The sequence below is a fragment of the Mytilus galloprovincialis genome, chromosome 11, assembly GCF_965363235.1.
Source record: "Mytilus galloprovincialis chromosome 11, xbMytGall1.hap1.1, whole genome shotgun sequence".
NCBI lineage: Eukaryota > Metazoa > Mollusca > Bivalvia > Mytilida > Mytilidae > Mytilus > Mytilus galloprovincialis.
The window spans coordinates 48,569,828-48,592,311 of NC_134848.1; the positions used below are offsets into that span (position 1 = coordinate 48,569,828).

The following is a 22,484-nucleotide window of genomic DNA, read 5'->3' on the forward strand; positions in this document are numbered from 1 at the left end:
ATTTTGTTTTTGAAATGTTTTGTTTCTAAAATTTTAGTAAAATATTTTTACAACATTAACAAAATATTATGTTCTTATATCTTTTATTCATGTTCTCAAAACATTGTATCCCGTAGATATTTTTCAACATAAAAAAAATGATATTTTTTTCAATTGGTATTTCATATTGTAACAACGCTAAAATTAAATATTTCCAAATATCCCAAAAACATTCTGCAAAAAAGTTTAACAAAAAATATAGTTTTGCTATTAGCATATAATGTTTTATACCATCAGCTAAATGTTTTTTTATAAAATATTTGACTTACACATTATTCAATTGTCTTACTGGTACTTTAGTCGACATTTTAGGGATTTAAGAATAACATTTTATTTAAACTTTATTCAAAACCCCTTAAACATCGTTTTGTGGAATTAGCTCGTTTTTTCAAGATAAGATATAGTATATTTCATCAATATCATGAAAAGCAAGATACATGTACTTAACCATTGAAATCCTTGATATCTCGAAGTCAGATTTTATTCCTTCTTATATCAAAATGCAAAACATTCGACATTAAGTTAAGGATTAATGTATTAATAAACTTGTTCCTTTCTTTAATATTTTTTCTCATTTCGTTCATGTTTATTTTAGAAATAAGGAATGAAAACTGATAAATGTACTAAGTTCCGTTTTCGTATCGTTTATATCAATTACTGAAAACCGATCTTTTCCGGAATCGACTTTTGTTCTATCAACGGAAATGATATTGAGATTTGAAATTTGAAACGAAGACAAAGTCAGGATATCAACAAAGAGAGCGAAGAAAATTGTTTGTTACGCGATATATACTCACTTGATAAGAATGATTAATCTTTTAAGATGAAACTTGTACGGTCACTGTGCGTGTTCAATCATAATCTGAACCAACGCATCTGTTTGAGAAGTGCTTTTCAAGGTTTTTAAAAAAAGTGGGGCCTGCCCAAGGCAAGTTTTTGTTTGGTCCTTTGGAGTGATACTTGTAAATAGTCTATGCATCTATCTTATATGTAGCTCCATAAGGGGGTCTGGTCCCCTAAATATTCCACTGTTCTAGCAACTACGTACATAAATTATAAAAATATGTCCATGGGTAGACCTAGTCCAAATAATTATGACTTCTTGACGTCCAAAAAAAAAAAATTAAAATAGCCTTGCCAGACGTCATATTTATTTGGACTAGGGCAGACCCATCATCAAAGTATATTCACAGGCATTTGTTTCTATCCATGGGAAGACCCTCTATCAACGTATATTTACGAGTCTATACGTTGATAGTGGGATTTCCCATGGAAATAGAAATTTGACTGCTAATACACCTTATCGCTATTGGTCCGCCATTACTGGCTAAGGACATCACAAACGTTCCCGTAAAATGTGGATGTCACAATAGAAAATATTTGACGCACCAATAGAAAGTTAAACACCTTATTGCTATTTGTCAGCCACTACTAGATATCACACAACTGTCACAAGTTCCCGTAAAAATTTGATGTCATAATAAAATATATCAGGCGTCAAAATAGAAAAGGGTTTGTTGTTTGACATCAAAAGTTCAACAGGGACAGAATCTTGAATTTGGTTAAGCGGGAATAGCGATAAGGGGTATTATTGTTTGAAAAATGCTGACGTAAAAAGTTCAAGGGGGTTAGATTTCCAAATACTGAAATAGCAATAAGGTGTATGAGACAGCTATCCACCAGAATTCAAATGACTTGGATAAAATAAATTACAGGTCCCTGTACGTCTTTAAACATTTAGAAAACCCATACCATATATAATAAAATTGAGAATATATATAAAAAAAACCAGGAAGTTAAGTTCACTGTAATAAAACGACACCATTATTATAACATATAGACCAATGTCCAATTGCTATTTTTTTTCACGTGGAAACAGGGAAGCAGTCTGATGAAAATAAATGACCGGACATCCTTTAAAAATGGGTTCATTAGCCAAATATCACCCAATGAGGCAATGGCACTTTGTTAATATTGTTTCAATAGAAATGTATACATGTAATTGTCTTGACATTCTAACTCTATACGTGCAAAGTAATGACTAAAGCTTATCAAATGCCTGTAATATAAAACAATGAAGCGACCATGTATTACTAAGTTGGCAAATATAAATACTATATAAATTATTTCTTAGCAATTATTTCTTTCTTTTTCGAAAAAAAGTTTATGTCTAAATGCTTATCAACTTCGTACTGTATATAGCCGTTTAACCTTTTTGAGTAGATACTCTCAGGTGACTCTTTTGTAGAAGAAACGCCTGATTGGCGAACATAGACGATGGTTAGACTTGTTATTTAATGATCTTTGTAAGGGGTTTGATTCATCAGATTTGAACAAAGCACAAAACAAGTTAGAAAAGTATTCGAATAAGTGTTTTGTGTTACCAAATCCACACCCCAAGAAACAAATTTACCATTGTAGCTGTGTTTCTCGGACAGACAATATTTTTTGGGAAAATCATGTGTTAAATCATGCTATCTTATCATTTAGTTTATGCAATTGTTTACCACTCTCTTTGTCTCTGTATGGTGTTATTTCTAACCCCTCATAATTAAGCATCGGACTCCATTCTGTATATGGGGCGTACAATTGTGAATCTGCATCATCCCCTTATTAGGCATTTCAATATATCTAACGGTAGTGGGCAAAGTAATTTTGTATCTTTTATTTTTTTCCGAATCAATTTTAGAATTTAAAATGAGCGTGGTATCAGTTTTTGGTAAGGTCCGTGTTGCTTACTTTTTAGTTTTCTATGTTGTGTCTTGTGTACTTTTATTTTTCTATTTGTCTTTTTTATTTTTTAGTCATGGTGTTGTCAGTTTATTTTCAATCTACCTACTGTCCCTCTAGTATCTTTCGTCCCTCTTTAATGATCTTTGATCGAAATACCTCTTGACTGTGGTATTGTCTTTCTACGATTTGTGATTGTTACAACCTACCCTGATTTGTCATTATACTACAAAAGACCAACAATTTACAAGAAATTTTAGAGACAAAACGAATAAATAAACAAGGAAACACGATTATTGAAATTAATTCTTATTTCAGAATGTGAAATGTTTATATCATATTTCTGTTTACATATGATACGATTTTATGAAAATAAGTCGTTGATTATTGACTATTTGATTAAACCATGTAACGATAAAACATTTTTATAGATATTTGTTCTCATTTATGGTTCAGATTATATATTTTGTCTTGACACATGACTCTTTATCAGAAACACAGTCGCTCATTATGCTATGCATGGGGAAAAATATGTTTAAAGGCAGTAACAAAATAGACATACTTGAACACCATAGTATAATGAAAGTGGACTCGCATGTGAAACAGAACTATCACCTTTTTTTTATTTTTTATTTTTTATTTTTTGTTTTTATATAAACAAACAATGATAATTAAAATTGACTTTATAACATTAATTTAATTTTTGTTTAGATATCACTAATTGATAATTTAAATCTAAATCACAGTTTCCGTTTCCTTAATGTATTAACCTCAAGCTCTTCAACAGAGGAAGTTTTCAATCGATATTTTTATTGTTTGTTATTAAAAATACAAGTATGTCCGCAATAATGATAGAATATTAGGTTATTGTAACAATTATGAATGAGACATTGTGTTTGAATAATTGTACATGAGTGTTGGATCAATTTGATATTTTCTGAAATAGAATTTAGCGATGATTCAACATTTTTGGGGGCTAAAAACATTAACCATTCTCTTTTATTATCTGATATGTCGAATAACTATTTAGTTATTTGCCTCACAGTCAAATACACCCCATTAAAGAATGCTCATAATAACTGAATGCATACCAAACATACTGAAAAAGTAAATTTTGTTAAAAAGGACTATACATTTGAACATGGAATAGAAAACCTTGCAACCTCCAATAGAGTTGCTTCAATGGACGTTAATTTGTCGAGACAATAGCCCCAAAAGTAGTCATCATATTAAACGTTCGAAATCCGAATACTGTGGCTTCGGTTTTACTCAAACTCAGCTTTGACTTAATAAACGAACTAAATTGGATGCAGTATGGTAACCTATTGTTGTTATTTCTATGTCATTAAGTGTATAGTGCAGAGTTGTATTGTAGGCAATCATACATCTGAGCTATTTTTTGTGTATTGCATGTACATAAAAACAATTTAAACAATACAAATATACATGTACTTGTATATTTTCCTGTGACAACCTTTTTTATAAAACCAATAAAAATTACATGTCTACCAACGACTGAAATAACAAATAACTACGTTTCAACGCCCTCTGACATCGAATGTTTTGGCTATTGGTTTAGGTCCCGTTTCGGTTTTACAGTTTTTCAACTATTTCGTTTCTATTTCTTGACATTAAAGTGCTCGGTTCTCATTATTAGCTTCCAAGTGCTCGGTTTGTAGCGTTTCTTGTGAAATAAGGTGTAGAAAAAAATATTTCGGGACGCATGAAACTGATAGCATGTTGTTTTCAATCCATTATAAACAATCAAAATTCTTGGTTAAGATGGGAACCTTTATTTGAAAAAAAACGATAAAATAAAAGAAGTTAAATTGAAACCAAGCACACCAGCACCTCTGTAATCTTGTCACTCAATGTTCACTGAAAGAGGTGCGAAAGATATCAGAGGAACAGTCAAACTTATAGAACTCAGTACATCAAACTGTTCGTTGGAAATGTTCAACAAATTATTGTTACATTTTTAAAGACTACCCCTTAACACGGTTTTGTTAATTCTTCCATAATACGTGAATGGAATAAACTTTATTAAAAACTTTGCAAAATCGTCATTACATCTGAATTGATGAAATAACAGAAAAAGATAGTATGCAAATTGAAGATTTAAAGTTACAACGTATTATCTGTATCGTCCGAAGAAATATAATATCATAGATACTAAATATTAAGACATTCTACTTCATTCTCGAGTAGTGACCTTTTCAAAATTTGTTAGATCCTGCTCGTTATCCTACTTTATTTTAGTCTGTCTGAAATAATTGCACGCATCATCATCAACACCATTAACAAAATCGTAGCCATCATATCACATAATAATAGGATTTTTGAAAAATTGCACCTTCTTTTTACTTCCTCTTTTCATTTATAGTAGGTATATTCTTCATTTTTTTTAATTTTAAATGCATGATCCAATGACATAATAAAATATTGCAAAAATATACCAATTAGATACATAAACTATAACATCAAAACAACCTGATAATGCGATGGCAAAAATCTTAAAACAAAGAAAAAAATACAGTACTCAAACACAACAAAGAGAACTAGGGAATACACGAACATTCTCAATTACCATGTATGATATCAGGTGGCCCTAAAGGGTAGGCACGCTCATGTACAATTATTAATTTGTACCAAATCATTTTACAAATTATAAATTGTATTTCGACTTTTTACAAATTGAAATTGGTACAAAAAGTGCTTGAACCCAACACAATTTGTACACATTTTGACTTAGAATAAATTATACAAATATAACTTGTACAATAATTCATAGTATTGATTTTATCAGTCAGGGGCGTTACTTAAACAAGTTATTTTTTTTAATTACTTATGTAAGTAATTTTTTATTTTAAATACAATAAAATTACTTAATAGAGTTATTTTAATTTTCAATAGAAACATAGACTAAATGTAGTTTTCATGATTTTAAACTACATTTTATATCATAAAATAAAGAATTTATCAAATTTGAGAGGAGTATAGAGATGAAGGGTTACTTTGAAAATAATAACAAAAATATTACTTGAATAAGTTATTTTAAACATTTTTGAAAAAAAATAGCAATTACACTTATCTAAGGCACATAGGTAATTGATTTAGGTTACAAATTATAAATAACTTCAGGTCTTAATTAATTCACAAGTATCTATCTATTTATATCAGTCTACCTTCAAGATTTTAGAGGAAAATGATAATTTAATAGTCCCAAGAGACCAATCTTTGACCCAGAAGCGTCGGTATGAAAGATAAGTGCGTCGGAAAGTTAATTAGTGTTTCTGAAGAATTAGTTTTTATATATCATGGGAAAAATAACCAGATAACTGTGAAAATTATTTAAAGCTCTGTATTCTTGGACACCTATAAAAATAATATTCAGAAAAATAACTTATATAAGTTATATTTAAATAAGCCTCGTTTTCAACATTACTTGTATAGGTAATTTTAATTGTTACTTGTTTAAGTAATGCCCTTGACTGTTTATGATAAAAAGCTTTGATACACATTTTTTTTTATTTAATGACCATGTACAACATCAAAGCCTGATTTACAAAATACATAAATAATTATGTATCATTTGCGGGCGCATGTAAGTGATTAAAAAGTAAAAACACAAAAAATACTGAACTCCGAGGAAAATTCAAAAAGGAAAATCAAAAATAAAAAGGCAAAATCAAAAGTCCAAACACATCAAACGAATGGATAACAACTGTCATATTCCTGACTTGGTACAGGCATTTTCTAATGTAGAAAATGGTGGATTGAACCTGGTTTGATAGCTAGCTAAACCTCTCACTTGTATGACAGTCGCATCAAATTCCATTACATTGTCAACGATGCATGAACAAAAAAAACGTACTCAAAGAGTAAAAATGTCAAAAATAGGGGTACAACAGTCAGGGCATCAGAACGTGCACAACATATTTTGCGAGTTTCACATTAAACTATTTACATTAAGAGGTGTCGCATCACCTTTGCATTATTATGATAGATCACTCTGACCTTCATTTTTTGAAAGTTTGTTTTATAGCTTTACGTAGTTCAAGTAAATCTTAGATACTGTTGTTGTAAATAAAGATGTGTCTTCAGCAGCTTCGATTTGATTTTCTTAATAAATATCCGGTTGAAATGCCTTTAAATGTTACAATACAGGACCCAAAAATGCTCAAAACAAGGACCTTTACCTGTTACCTGGACGCCTTAGGTAATTGTACGTAGGGAATCTTTTAGAATAAAACGTTTATACTGGATAAAAAAAATACAAAAACATAGAATCTGTAAAAAAAATGAGAGAAAAGGTATGCAAAAAAGACTTCATATTTGTTTTTTTATGACTTCAGCAAATGCAATATGTGTTAAGAAAATAAGTATAATTGAATATATCTATGTTGATGTCGAGTATCATATAATATTTCCCACTTGTAAAAATATACAGTTGAAATCCGGACAAAATATAACGAGATATGATTTTTTTATATAGCAGTGTATAGTGTGTTGTTAGAATTAGAAGCAAGGAAACGTGAACCAGTACATATAAAGTAAATATTCAGTATGGTAAGTCTAATGTTTTGTAGATTTTTATCATCACAACTTTTACACGCTTTGTCTTATATTTTATCATAGCAGAGCCTTTAATAGCGGTATTAGCGTTAAATTGACTCAAACATTTATGTCATTTTGTAATATATCACTTCTCTGTATATTGTTAATTTGTAATACCTGGTCCATAGTGTCTACGTCTTTAAAAGAAAACGTAAGGGTTCCGCGGAACCCAATGTCTCGCCTACCTTTGATGTTAATCACAGGCTCAACAAAAATGATAAAAATAGATACTAAAAAAATCATCTCAATACCATATGTTGATTATAAGAAGCTTCGGTCGAAGTTAATAAAAACCAAGAATAGTTTATGAAACTAATAAAGTATTTAAAACTCTAACTGCAGACTTTATGCAATGTTAACTGGAAGAAAAACTGTGTCCGTTTATAAGTAAAATATGGGAAAAAAATGGACTGGAAACTATGTTATGATCATACGCAAATTTTTGTCCAAAAAAAAGTTTGGTACAAATCCAAGATGCATTTATAATGTAGTTTAAGAAAGTTCTTAAAATTTCAAAAACTTTAACTACAGAGTGAATATTTGTGGACGCCGACGATGACGATCCCGACGGAATGTAGAATCGCTATGTCTCGCTTTTTCGGCAATAGTCGAAGTCTCGACAAACATGAACTTCCGTTTTATGAAATAAATATCACAAATTCTTTCAATATTTGGTTAAAACTAAAGATACACGACAACGTAGTACGATGGTCAACGTCGTTCACAGACATATAACTATGCATGTACTATGTCGTTTGTTGTTTTATTGTCATATTGCCATTTTCTGACAATTACCTTTCTTTTGCGATAACTACACACGAGATAAATTGTTTATTAAAGCAGGCTTACTCACACCCGAAACGACAATCGATATAAACGTAAAAACTAAAAACACACTGATCGAGAAAATAATGGACATACACAAGTTGATATGACATTTTGAATAATTGGACGATGATTTGATATTGCACGTCAATATGATGGTGACAATACAGAACACTGATATAAGAACGTGCTGTCACATTGAATATCGACAAGTAGTGACCTAACGTTGATGTGAGTCTAACATAATACATATTAAATGTACATGTGAAAAAAACTCAATAATTCCGTGGTATATAATGCATTAAGTGTCTGTCGAAAAAAATATTTTTATTATTTTTTTGAAACCGTAAATCTGGTATCAATTTTTGATATATTTAGAATATCAATAACTTATTTCTTTTTAGATATTCGTAAAGATTTGTCTTCTTTGGTTATTTATACAAGGTAAGATTATGGTACATTTGCATATGCTAACAAATATTAAAAGTGTTGATAGTAACGGAACATTTGAAACTCATAGAAAAAAACTGCCAATGACCATTGAAAAAATAGGAGAAAATGACAAGAAATTCAAATAAGATAATGTAACCATTAAAAGATTAAGCAACACGTTACCTATCAAATTCTAATCATCATAGGTCCTCCGAAAAGATTAAAATAACTTTTACATGTGTTCCAATTTAATAAAAATCATTGACTATTTACAATGCACATACACAAATTGATTGCTTTACATCAAGTGTCAAATACGCATATTCAGAAAGAAAAACACATATGATTACACTATGATGACAATTTCTTTGATTTAAACCGAAAATTGTTTCCATTGTAACGATCTCACATACACAAATATAGTCTACCGAATCTCATGTCTTTCTCAACAGTTTTGATTTAGTCCCTGTCCGACCTTACTCATTATTGTGAAATGATTATCAGAAAGGTACGGTTATTCTGGCTTCGAAAAAACCCATACAGAACAGCCTTTCTTAGGTTCAGCAAAGAGACCAATGTTAAGATTAGGAAACATATATTGATATAACATTTTATAACAACAACATTGAAACTAAATCATGATTGTTATTTTAAAGTATGTTTTATTCTTTTTATTTTTTTTTTATTTCAGAACAAGCCCTACTAACAGACGCAATCTTCAAATTTTACACTACGGCAGGGTCAACGATGAATTTCACCGTTAAAACAAATACTACACAAATATATTTTGGTTATGGGAAAAAAAGATTTGTTTTCCTTCAGCCTTTTAAATCAAACAGATACGACATAGTGTTACGTCCCAATATTTTAGAATTTCAGATAAATAATGTAACAGCAAGCGATGAAGGATTGTACTGGTTTGGTTACGATTGGGGAGGAACATATCACTTTGAGCTAAAAATAACAAGTATGGTTATCGATTCGCATATTGCTGTTATCTATAATGTTCTTAATATATCAAGTTAATAATTGTCAATGGCATATTATTATTAATACTTAACAATAAATGAAAATACAAATTCAATTGTTAAAATGTCAGCAGAGTGATAGACAACTTTGACTTGAATGATTGTCACATCTTACTAAGGGTTTCTTAGATACGTTTACAAAGAACAAGACAGGAGCATGCATTTTTAATTATTGTTCGTTAGATGTTCGTTCATGTGAGCCAGTTTGTTAGACATGGATGTTTTCGAATGTTTACATAGATATTGTCAATTAGGGCATTTTATTTACTTCACAGCTGCAACCACTAAAAAACTTTTTATTGATATCTATATATATGAGCGCATATTCCATCCCAAAAGGTATTGTTTTTACGAATGTAAATGTTTTCAACATTACTTTTGAGTTAAGGTGTGTGGTTATATTTCGACTTGTCAAAAAAATCAACCAATGCGGAAAGGGTCATTTAAATTGCAATAAATCAAGTTTGGCGTTTTTTTTTTGTATATAAAAGTATCATCACATGCGATTCTGGGACACTATAGTGACTACATGTTAAAAGACTCATTGGAAAAAAATAACACAATGCTGCTAAACAAGAATACCTACTTTCAATTGTATTTTTAGTCACCCAACGTCAGGTCAGATCAAGTTTCAAGTAAATGTTCTTCACCAAGTCACGGCATAAAATTATGACCTATGTCAGGTCATTAGTTATTCTTCTAAATAATGGACACTGCAGAGTACTCCGATATTCAATTCTTGTTTTGTTGTCAAATGGGGTTTTACAGTATACGTTTCTGTCTTGGCAGAAACAATCCTTTCCTCCGTTTTTTTAAGACGAGAATACCCTTCACTCTGTTAAATGACAAAATATTTCTTTTCTTTTATATCAGAACAGTCACTTAACAGAACAGAAATTAAATAGGTGGTTTTCATGTTTAATTATTAACATATCAAAGTTCTTAATTTCTAAAGAGACCAGTTGTGTTTCCAGATGACAAAAGAGAAAACAATTCTTCTTAATTTTTAATTTCTTTTTAAAAAGTTATCGGTTTTTTGATAAGGCAAACATTCAAATATCGAACTACTTGCTTATAAATGGAATATAGGATCACGAAAAGCAGTCTGGCTGCTTACTGTTCATTGAACTATTTAAACAGTCTCTTAAATATTGTGTGAAAGAAATTTGTACCGATGTCGTTATGTATAACGGAGGACGATTCAATGGATGTCATAGAAAATCGCGGACTTAGATTGTACCCGACGGGAGTTAAACGAATTGTAAGATATTGATTTGAAAAAGACGTTCAGGTATTTTTTCAAACATTCATTAGAACAATTGTTCACCAGCGGGAAATGCAAAATAATGGAAACACGATGATAAACTATTTTAATTTCAAGGCGTGCAAATGATTCGGAAGACATGTTCAGGAGGTGAAGTATTACATCATGAAAAAAAAATATTACCAATTTCTTTTTAATGTCTTATATTTCATGTATATAAAAAGAGATGCTTTGCTGGTGTATCATAAAAAATATGTTACAGTTCGTGTATAAATGAATCGTTGTGTATTCAATCATAACCACATACATCAGTGTAATGAAATGTTAAATCACAACAAATATCTTTAACAATGGTATATGTGTCATATATTAAATAGACAGCAGTGGTTGCATGACAAACTGAAACCATGAAAAGCACTTGTTACCAACTATAAAGTTTGCAAACTAAATAGGTTATTTTTCTCATATATGATACAAAGTGAAAACACTGAAACGCATAATATTAATTGTCCAGGTCATGTTTATCTCGCAGCTTTTCTTAGCTAAATGTGATCTGGATAATAAGTATGTGAAGCTAATTATCTATTTCTTATTGTAGATATGACCTGTCCATCTTCTCCAATCGAACGTTTTTGTGCAATAGCGGGGTCTTCACCAATTATTAAACATTCATTCGATTTTCCTGTTTATCATAGGCCAAATGGCAAACGTCCATACAGGATACGCAACTCAAGCAGTATCATCAACAATCAAATTCATGCAGACCTTCAAATTTACAACATTACCCGTGAAGACGAAGGCTTTTATGATTTAGATTTGCTATATGATCCTGATAGAGAAAACGTTCAACAATTAATTAGTAAGTAGTTGTATATCTATTGGAGAAAAACACAGATATATTAGTAAGCAGCATACTATAAACTTATTTTTGACATAACAAAGTCATTTAGACTTAAAAATACGAAATTGGCCATTAACATTTTCTGAACTAGTTTTGTGATACAATACAGATGTATGTCATAACTGCTGAAACTTGTAAGACTGATTGCTATTGTTAGTTCACTTGCAACATAAAAACATCATCTTAATACGAAAAAAGAAACGCGAGCACGTCTGCGACATGTACAGATGGTAAAGACCTGAGCTGTACAGCAAGTTAACTTGAGAACCAGTCAAAGTTAACCTGTGATACAAGATTTAGGACTGCTCTGACCAGTCATATGACAAAAAACTAGTTGACTTAAAAAGCGGACTTGTTTCAAGGACTACTTTTATGTCTGCAAAACAGTTAACTGGGAAACAGGTCTGCTACTGATATAAGTTAACTTCGAACTTGTTTTGTTAACCTGTGATACAAGATTTAGGACTGCTCTGACCAGTCATATGACAAAAAACTAGTTGACTTAAAAAGCGGACTTGTTTCAAGGACTACTTTTATGTCTGCAAAACAGTTAACTGGGAAACAGGTCCGCTACTGATATAAGTTAACTTTAAACTTTTTGACAACTTCGATCGAACCAGACCTATTAACTTTCGGCTGGTCCTCTCAACATTAAGTTAACTTGTAAACATACCGCTCTACATCAATTTGAAAAAAATAACGTATTTGTTTCTTGATATCAGCATAGAAAAAAGTAAAATTAATACTTCCGTGATATAAACACGATTAAATACGTGTATTTGTAAATACATTTCGCATAAAACTTTGCCTGCTATACAAGTTTATCCGTGATCTGCCTTTTTTTATAAATTAAAAAAAAACGACATAGGTTAAAATGCCTACTGGCATTGCATATATATTTCAATACATATCAGATTCCTAAATCGTAAAAACCAGGCACTTTAAATATACAATATTATATGTAAATCTATATAGCCGCATAGTATATCAGCAATATTTCTATGTACAAAAAAATGTTTAACACAAATGGCTGTAAAAATTGAACACACTGATTACAAAATGTTGTCCGAATAAATTTAGAGTGCCAACAAGTCCTTCTTTTATTAATTTGATTAATACGCAATAGTTTTGTTAGGATTGATTGCATAAGACAAATGACAGCAATATTAGAACACACATGTCCTCCTTTTGTTCAATATATATTAGTGTTTCCACAAGCATGCTTGGCATGGATAGACGCCATGCCATTGGTAAATGACGCCATGCCCTTTTTTTTTTTTTTTTTGGATGACGCCGTTGTCTTGATAATGCGATAATGCCATAAAAAGAAGCCTATACAAAAGTAAAATTTAAAAATTGCATGCCCATCGGCATTTCCGTTAAAACATTGCATCTCTACTACTTTAATCACGACTCTTGATTTTACTAATAACTTAACAGGAAGAACTCTTTTGACTTTGGGACTGTTCCACGGACAATTTCCTTTACTGAAATGAATATACTTTGTGTTGACTAGTTTATATTAGTGAAATTCGACAAACTCTGCATAAAAGAACGGGTCAACACCGGTCTGATAATAGGGAACTATGGAACGCCGGAACTGTCTTATAGTGTCAATATTTAATGTGTTTTGTCGATTTGCCTTTACGTCCTGTCATTTCTTCTTTATGTTATGTGCAGATGCCTTTATTTCCTGACACGGCATCTCTTTGTTATGTAAAATTGGTAATTTGTTTGGTCAAACAATTGTATGATATGTCATTGCTAAACTTTGTTGTGTAAAATATGCATTACATCATGCTGTATCTACTATATATTCTGTGAATAGTTCGAAACTTTATGATCGACCACCTTTTCATTCTCTTATATTTTATCTATGCTGTGTCTATTCTTCTTTTACGTAAGTCAGTTAATAATTGCGTCCTGTCTCAAGTGTTATTGTTATGTCAAATGTTCCAAAGCTTTTGTTTTGATACACCTTTGTTCTATGAAAATCTCATGATATTATAGTATTTTGGCATTATGTTTTGTTTATACATATGTATCTCCAGTGAAAAACCCAATACATCATGGTATAATTCATATGCGTTTTGCCGGACAATTGTTACTCTCTGTGAGCATTCATAACGTCATGTGCAAATGCCTTTTACATTATGTGCAAACAACTAATACGTTTTGTGCAAACCTCGTTTACCTTATGTGCAAACATCGTTCACCCAGTGTGCAAACATCGTTTACGCTGTGTGCAAACATCGTTTACCCTGTGTTTAAACATCGTTTATCTTATGTGCTAACACCTATTACGTTATGTGCAAATACCTATTAAGTTATGTATAAAAACTACATCATTATGTGCAAACACTATTACGTTATGTGCAAATACCGCTTACATTATGTGCAAACACCATGTAAGTTATGTGCAAATGCCTATTTCATTATGTCCAAACATCTATTACGTTATGTCCAAACACCAATTACGTTATGTGCAAACACCTATTACGTTCTGGTAAACGCTTCTTTGACACAGATTAAAACAAAACGCATCAATGATATGCATTTTGAAAATGAAGAAAATTAAAAGTTTGACCTTTCTAACAAACTGTGGATTTTTATATTAATTATATTGATTGGTGTAAAAATGCTATATAATTACAATGTATCTGTATCTAGTTTAATGGGAAATTAATTTGCTCTTCGCAAGAGTGTGCGTTATGCATCCATGCTTTAAAAATTTGTTTACTTTACTTGTTGAAAATTATAACAAATATACAGACACGACTTCAGTTTTCAAGAGGTGCAACCGACAGGAACAATACGATATAAAAAGGAAGATGTGGTACGAATGCTAATGTGACAACTCTTCACAAGAGACCAGGATGATTTGTTATTACCCTCCAAGTAGGGTTTTCATCTAGCGAGAAACGTGTACTAGATTAAGATAAAAATATAATGACGTCTCCCACGATTCATGTAGCAGCTAATGAATCAAATGTTTAAGATTATATTTTTTTCCTATTAAAAACTGCATTATCCTGTAATCTACAAAAATGACGCATACACATATTATTTATTTTTTAATGAAAGGGTTATCAGCCTTGTTTCACCTTCACTGGCCATACTCGAAATTAAATCCCGCAACTTGAAACTTCAGATAATGACTATTTGGTCAGGTAACTTTTCGAACCGTGTCATCAAGAACGGTACAAAAAATAAATATTATAGTAAATTGAAATGTTTTCTTTTATTATTTTTTTTTATAAGTGATATGCATATTTTGTTGTCTATAAGAATAAATAAATAATTTCGTTGCTAAAATGGTCATCTTAACATAAGTTTCCTTTTGAATTTCAGAAAAAACCTGACTATCTATAAAAAAAAGATGTGGTATGAATGCCAATAAGACAATTCTCCACGAGAGACCAAATGACAAAGAAATAAATAACAATATATAGATCTTCGTATGGCCTTTAACAAAACACCCATACCGCATAGTCATCTAATCTATTTATTTTTCTACCCCATTTAATTTTTCACCAGTTAAAAAAAAATGGTTACAGTTAAGTAATTCGCTTTTATCCTGCAATTAGCTAGTTATTGTATACAAATAACAGATAAACAATTTTTTTTTGCTTTGTTTGTACATGTACAAATAAATTTTCCTGCTACCCGTTTCCATGTTGATCGATCGGTAATATATTTCTCTCTGGGCAATCTTTATTTTGGGGTTTTCTTCGAGTCCGCGTTTCAATAATTGTAAAAATCAAAGACAATGGTTAAGATTTAAACAACTTATGCTCAAATACCAGGTGTAAATTATAAACAATATATGTACATTGTCAGAAATATAACATGTATTAGTTCTCGCTGCGAAACAGGCGAAAATTCGGTAAGCCTCGCTTTTCGTCCTGTTTCTAAAGCTCGTACAAATGAATTTCACGTTTACCGACAAAGTACATTTATAATCAATACATTATTCCACAGTTGTTGATATATATAAAAGAAGATGTGGTATGATTGCCAATGAGACAACTATCCACATAAGACCAAAATGACACAGACATTAAAACAACTATAGGTCACCGTACGGCCTGTTGATATAAATTCATCTTTTTGTTCAATATTTCAACGAATATCGTCGTATAAACTAAAAACATCAACCTATTTTCCGAACGGAGAGTCATAAATTCAATGAATATTATTGCGGGATATACGGTATAAACGGTAAGCTTCGATGCGTTTAGTTATGAACGCGAATGGTTCGATAAATATAGCTAAATACACAATTAAGCCATGTTCATAAAAGGGATTTGCTGCACATCATTATTTAAGAAATCTTCTGTTAAAAAATATAAAATTTCATACAAATATATTCTTTTGGATCTAAATGTTATCATTCTAAAATATGTTTTGACAGTTTCCGTTAAATATTGCCATTTTTAGATATATCGGTCCCTCTTTTCTAGGCTACTGTTAAAGCGAAACGGTTTTTTTATTAATAGGTTGCGAGACATGAAGTTCATATGATTCAATCCTAATCATCATCAAAGTGCGGTTACAATCTTGAATTGATGCAATCTTGTTCGCCTTGAAATCGACGTAACATATTTAGTCAAAATTCTTAAAATAAAATCACCTATATATCGAAAAGAAAACTGTGAAGACTTTAACACGAAAGGGAAGGCTTAAATTCTTCTGTAATTTTCCTGCTACCAATTATAAATTAAGAAAGTCATGTTTTGTATTGTTGGAATTTCGGAACCCTCTTATTCATCCGTTTAAAGCACCATGAAATTGCCAGCTAACTCCCAGTTTTCAAAAATCTTTAAATGTGCAGTATGTCATTGATACGGTTTGAGTTCTCAAAATGAATCAATGTAAAATAAAAATAACAAGACATTTATAAAAAATATAAAACCCTTGTAATGTTTTATCAATTTTTTGAGAACATCTTTAGGTTGAAGATATTAATCAAAGTACTGAAGTACTGAACATCGGATGACTGCAAGTTCTAATGGACGGTCACAAGCACTTGTCTAAAAAAAACAAATCACACCTCTTTACCTGAAAGTGACGTTAAAGTACAGATTTTTTTCTGTGCGTGGATGATAAATTCAACCTCATCGTAGAAGTGATACAAATCAGTAAACTTTATTTTTTTTTTGTTATACATTATTTTAATATTTGTAAATTACAGTTACAGGTATATATAGTTTTTATCCATTTGTATATATATAATAAAATTAACGGTACCAACTTTCTTGCACCAGATGCGCATTTCGACAATACATGTCTCTTCAGTCATGCTCGTGGCCAAAATATTTGAAATCCAAAGCTTATATAAAAGATGAAGAGCTATAATCCAAAAGGTCCAAAAAGTATAGCCAAAATATCATTCTATTGCACTATAATAATTATAGTGCTGTGCAAGTGCATGGTGGACACTCTGCTGTAATAATTCGATTTTTCTGATAGATTGAATTTGAGTGGGTATTCATATTTTCCAGCAAAACATGCAATGTCCCACGCAGAGAGAGGGAGCAAAGACAGATAATTCTGCATGGGAGATTGCAAACGTTCTTATAAATATTAAAGATTTTTTACTTTATTTATCTTTCTAACGAGTTTTACGACATTTTCATATCATTAATTTATGTTCAAAACAATATATTTTTAGGAGTATCCATTTGAAATGAATTAAGAACAAGTGATAAGGAATGTAATTTTGCACTCAATAACGTCCGCGTATTTATTGTTATCATGTTTATAGATCGGTTACAATCTCAAAACGAAGGTTACGTAATGGAAATGTTAGGCGACAGCAATACACATTAATGCCCTCATGGTCATCCGATGTAAAATGAATAGAGAAGTTGTTCATTAATATATCATTAGATAAACAAACTCACGGACCTATTTTTTTTTTCTCTCTCTTTTTGATTTCTTATTCAATGACCAGTGGCGGAACCAGAATTTTGAAAATGATGGAGCTGCGTTTGTTGGTTCTATAAGCAGTTTGATTAAGAGGGGGCTATGGGCTCAGTTTTGCCACAACTCCCTGCTGATTCAAAAAAACAAATACAAGAAAAGAGGTGGAGGGAAAATATCTTCGTCCTCGGTCAATAACATCTGAATAGACACATATATAATGTGTTGACCTTGTCAAAAGTCTATAATTCATAAATGTAATTCGGTGCCTTCTAAAACCATATGTTATGAATATGTATGCAAGATATGGCGACCTATGAAATGACCCGCTTGGTGCAGATGAAAGAGAACATAACATAAATAAGGCCGTTAGTGCTCTCGTTTGAATTGTTTAACATAATCTTTTCGAGGCCTTTTATTGTTGACGATGCTGTATGGGCTTTGCTCATAGTTGAAGGCCGTCGTACGGTGATCTGAAGTTGTTAGTTTCTGTGTCATTTTGGTCTCTTGTGGAGAGTTGTCTCATTGGCAATAATACCACGTCTTCTTTTTTAAATTAACTTATTTCCGTTCACATTTTCCGTAAAGAAATGAAGTTGCATTTTGTTTTTTACATGTAGCCTTTTTTGCTTCGAATAACAGGACAGAGCTTTTAGTTTCATATTAGTCTATATACACTCCATCTTGAAATAATAAATTGTCACATATAAATTCTGTTTGTTTGCTTCATGATGTGGCTGATATTTAGCAACAACTAGTGGCTTAAATGCGATAAATAATTACAAACTGTTCTCTTCTGAGGATATTAAGCCATCAAATGCCGAAAATTTAACTATGTGTATTATATTTCAGATCAAGTGTTATTAATTCACGGTCGTTTTATTATGCATATATATTACACACTGAAATTGAAAATTGAAATATCAATCATTAATAAGTGTTTATTTACATTGCTAATCCGCAATATGCACGATTTGTTTGCTAAAAAATGTTCCTGTACAATGTTTTCAAAAATGCATTAAATGTATTTTATGACTTTTGTCAATCTAGGCACTACTCCAGAGAGACACACATCGAGAATCTTGTCTATATATTTGTAAATATTTTAATTTTCAACAAGTAAAGTGAACAAAATATAAAAAGAATGGATGTATAACGCACACTCTTTAAATAGAACAAAAAACTAAATATTTATATAACATTTTTATATCAATCAATATATAAAAATACTACATTTCCAATACTAAATCAACATCCCGGCGGACATATATAACCTTCAGTTCACATTCAGCATCCAATGGATATTACCTTGAAAAAGAATACAACGAAGTAGTTCAGAGCTTTTTAGAAAGCTAAAACTTTTAATTTTCTTAATTTTCAAAGTGTATATCACTGATGCGTTTTGTTTTAATCTGTGTCAAAAAAGTGTTTACCAGAACGTAATAGGTGTTTGCACATAACGTAATTGGTGTTTGGACATAACGTAATAGATGTTTGCACATAACGTTATAGATGTTTCGACATAATGTAATAGCATTTGCACATAACTTACATGGTGTTTGCACATACTGTAAGCGGTATTTGCACATAACGTAATAGTGTTTGCACATAATGATGTAGTTGTTATACATAACTTAATAGGTATTTGCACATAACGCAATAGGTCTTTGCACATAAGGTAAACTATGTTTGCACATAGGGTAAACGATGTTTGCACATAAGGGGAACGATGTTTGCACATGAGGTAAACGAGAATTGCACAAAACGTATAAGTTGTTTGCACATAATGTAAATGGCATTTGCACATGACGAAATGAATGCTCACAGAGAGTATCAATTGTTCGGCAAAACGCATAGGAACTATACCATGATGTGTTGTGTTTTTCACTGGAGATACAAATGTATTAACACAACATAACGTCAAAAGACTATAATATCATGAGGTTTACATAGAACAAAGGTGTATCAAAACAAAACCTTTAGAACATTCGGCATAACAATAACACTTGAGACAGGACGCAATTTTTAACTGACTTACGTAAAAGAAGAACAGATAGAACATAGATAAAATATGAGAGAATGTAAAGGTGGTTGATCATAAAGTTTCGAAATATTCACAGAATATATAGTAGTAAAAGCATGATGTAATGCCTATTGTACACAACAAACTTTAGCAATGACATATAATACTACTGTTTGACCAAACAAATGACTAATTTGACATAACACAGAGATGCCGTGTCAAGAAATACAGACATTTGCACATAATATAAAGAAGAAACGACAGGACGTAAAGACAAAGTGACAGAACACATTAAATATTTACACTATAAGACAGTTCCGGCGTTCCATAGGAACCGCAACCCAGGGTTCTTTATAACCATTTAATCAACAGAACCATGATCCTTCTTCATCTATGAAAGGACGCTCATCGAAATAATCTATCCCCAACAGATAGCCCTATCCCTAGTACTCATTTCCGAAAAGATATAGAACAAACTAGGTACTGCAATGCCATATGGAACTTATTATGCAATGATAACATCAAAAGAAATAGGAAATTTTTCAATTCCATCCTGTAGTGTTGTTAATGGAATGAGCTTATTGCTTCGCATCACGGTACGGAGCTATTAGTTTCAGTCGACATACACGCCATCTTGAAATACTCACCTATCACCTAAAATATTTCGATTGGTTACTTTATGATGCGGCTTAGATACAGCAACAGCTATTAGCTTAAATGAGATAAAGAATTACAGAATGTTCTCGTCTCAGGATAAAATATAAAATGCCGGAAAATTAACAATGTATATTTCAGTTCCGATCAACTGTCATTAATTCATATTTGTTTTAGTATGCATATATTGCACACTGAAATTTAATATTGAAATATCAAAATATTAATACATTTTTATTTGCATTGTTAATCTTCCAATCTAGGTACACATGCAGAGTCGTGTTTATTTGTAAAGGTTTTAATTTTCAACAAGTAAAGTGAACACAATTTTTAAATAATTGTGGTACAACGCAAAATCTAAAATAGAACAACTTAATTTTCGATAAAACTAAAGAGCTACTGCTGTTTACAATTATATGCTATTGCTTCGTATTGCAAGCTTGTATGAAATCGTCGGTGATACGACTATCACGTGATAATTGTGTTCACATGGTAATTAATACTTATACAGAAATTGATATTCCAAGTCTTACACAAATATTGTATATCAATCAATGATTCAATATCTAAAAAATACAATTTCCCATTACTAAATCAACTATCTGCACACCTTTTACCTTAAATTATGATGGAGCGAAGTCGTCTCCAGCTTTATTAGAAAGCTAAAACATGTTAATGTAATGTAGATGAAACGCGCGTCTGGCGTACTAAATTATAATCCTGGTACATTTGATAACTATTAACACCACTGGGTCGATGCCACTGCTGGTGGAGGTTTCGTCCCCGAGGGTATCACCAGCCCAGTAGTCAACACTTGGGTGTGACACTTCGGCGTTGACATGAATATCAATAATGTGGTCATTTTTATAAATTTCCTGTTAACAAAACTTTGATTTTTTCGAAAAAATAAGGAATTTCTTATCCAAGGCATAGATTACCTTAGCCGTATTTGTCACAACTTTTTGGAATTTTGGATCCTCAATGCTCTTCAACTTTGTACATGTTTGGCTTTATAAATATTTTAATATGAGCGTCACTGATGAGTCTAATGTAGACGAAACGCGCGTCTGGCGTACTAAATTATAATTCTGGTACCTTTGATAACTACTAATACTACTTTACGACACTAACGTAGTTATGGGCGAAAACATTATAGTCGGTCTAATGTAAAAAAGTCTTCTAAATCCAGAGTTTTGATGACCTTCTTTTACATATTCATCATCAGTTAGGGTTACATTTCATTAGAACTATTCTTGTTACACTGCCTGATAATTTTCTAAAATGTTTGTGAGATAGATTACAAAGGATACATAAATACATTTTCTCCAATGAACAGACTTGTCAGTATAATTTGACATGTTGCTCCTGTCCGATTTTTATTCACAACCAGTATTATCGGAACCTTTACATGAGGAAAAGGGTACATTTCTTTCCATTCAGGTTACCAATTAAGGACTTAATACATTCATTTTCAATAAAGTTCTACATCACAAAGAGGTAAAATCTAAAATTCAGCTTTATTTTAAAATCAGACTGTTCCTACTGTATCCTATAGAAATCAAAATCATTGAACCAAAAGTATTTAACTTTAAACAAGCAATGTAGGACCTCGAGAAAATATAAAAGAATGTAAAGTTGGTTGATCATAAAGTAATGCCTATTGCACACAACAAAGTTTAGCATATCATACAATTGCTTGACTAATCAAAAATTGATTTGACATACATTTGTAGCACAGATATGCAGTGTCAGGATATAAAGCCGCATCCACATTAAATAAAGAAGTTATGACAGGACGTAAATGCAAAGCGACAACAAACGTTGAATATTTACACTAAGACAGTTCCGGCGCTCCATATTAACCTAAAATATAACATATGGTGATCAAGATAGCTGCTTCATTAATAATTCATCGGTGTAAAATGCACTTACGAATGCGTATAATAAAAATTACCTGGTTCCTTTTTGACACATATTCAATATTTTATATATAAAAATCCGAAAAGCTAATAAAAAGAATATAAAATCCAAAAATAATAATCTTGT

The 22,484-nt window shown here is 31.2% G+C and overlaps 1 long non-coding RNA gene across 1 annotated transcript; it reads left to right on the forward strand.

The window, feature by feature from the left end:
* Positions 1 to 7,259: 7,259 nt before the first annotated feature.
* LOC143051193 (uncharacterized) lies at positions 7,260 to 9,671 on the forward strand. Its single transcript, XR_012970639.1, has 3 exons — positions 7,260 to 7,338; positions 8,616 to 8,655; positions 9,335 to 9,671. It is a non-coding gene; the product is annotated as an uncharacterized LOC143051193 (long non-coding RNA).
* The last annotated feature ends 12,813 nt before the right edge of the window (positions 9,672 to 22,484 follow it).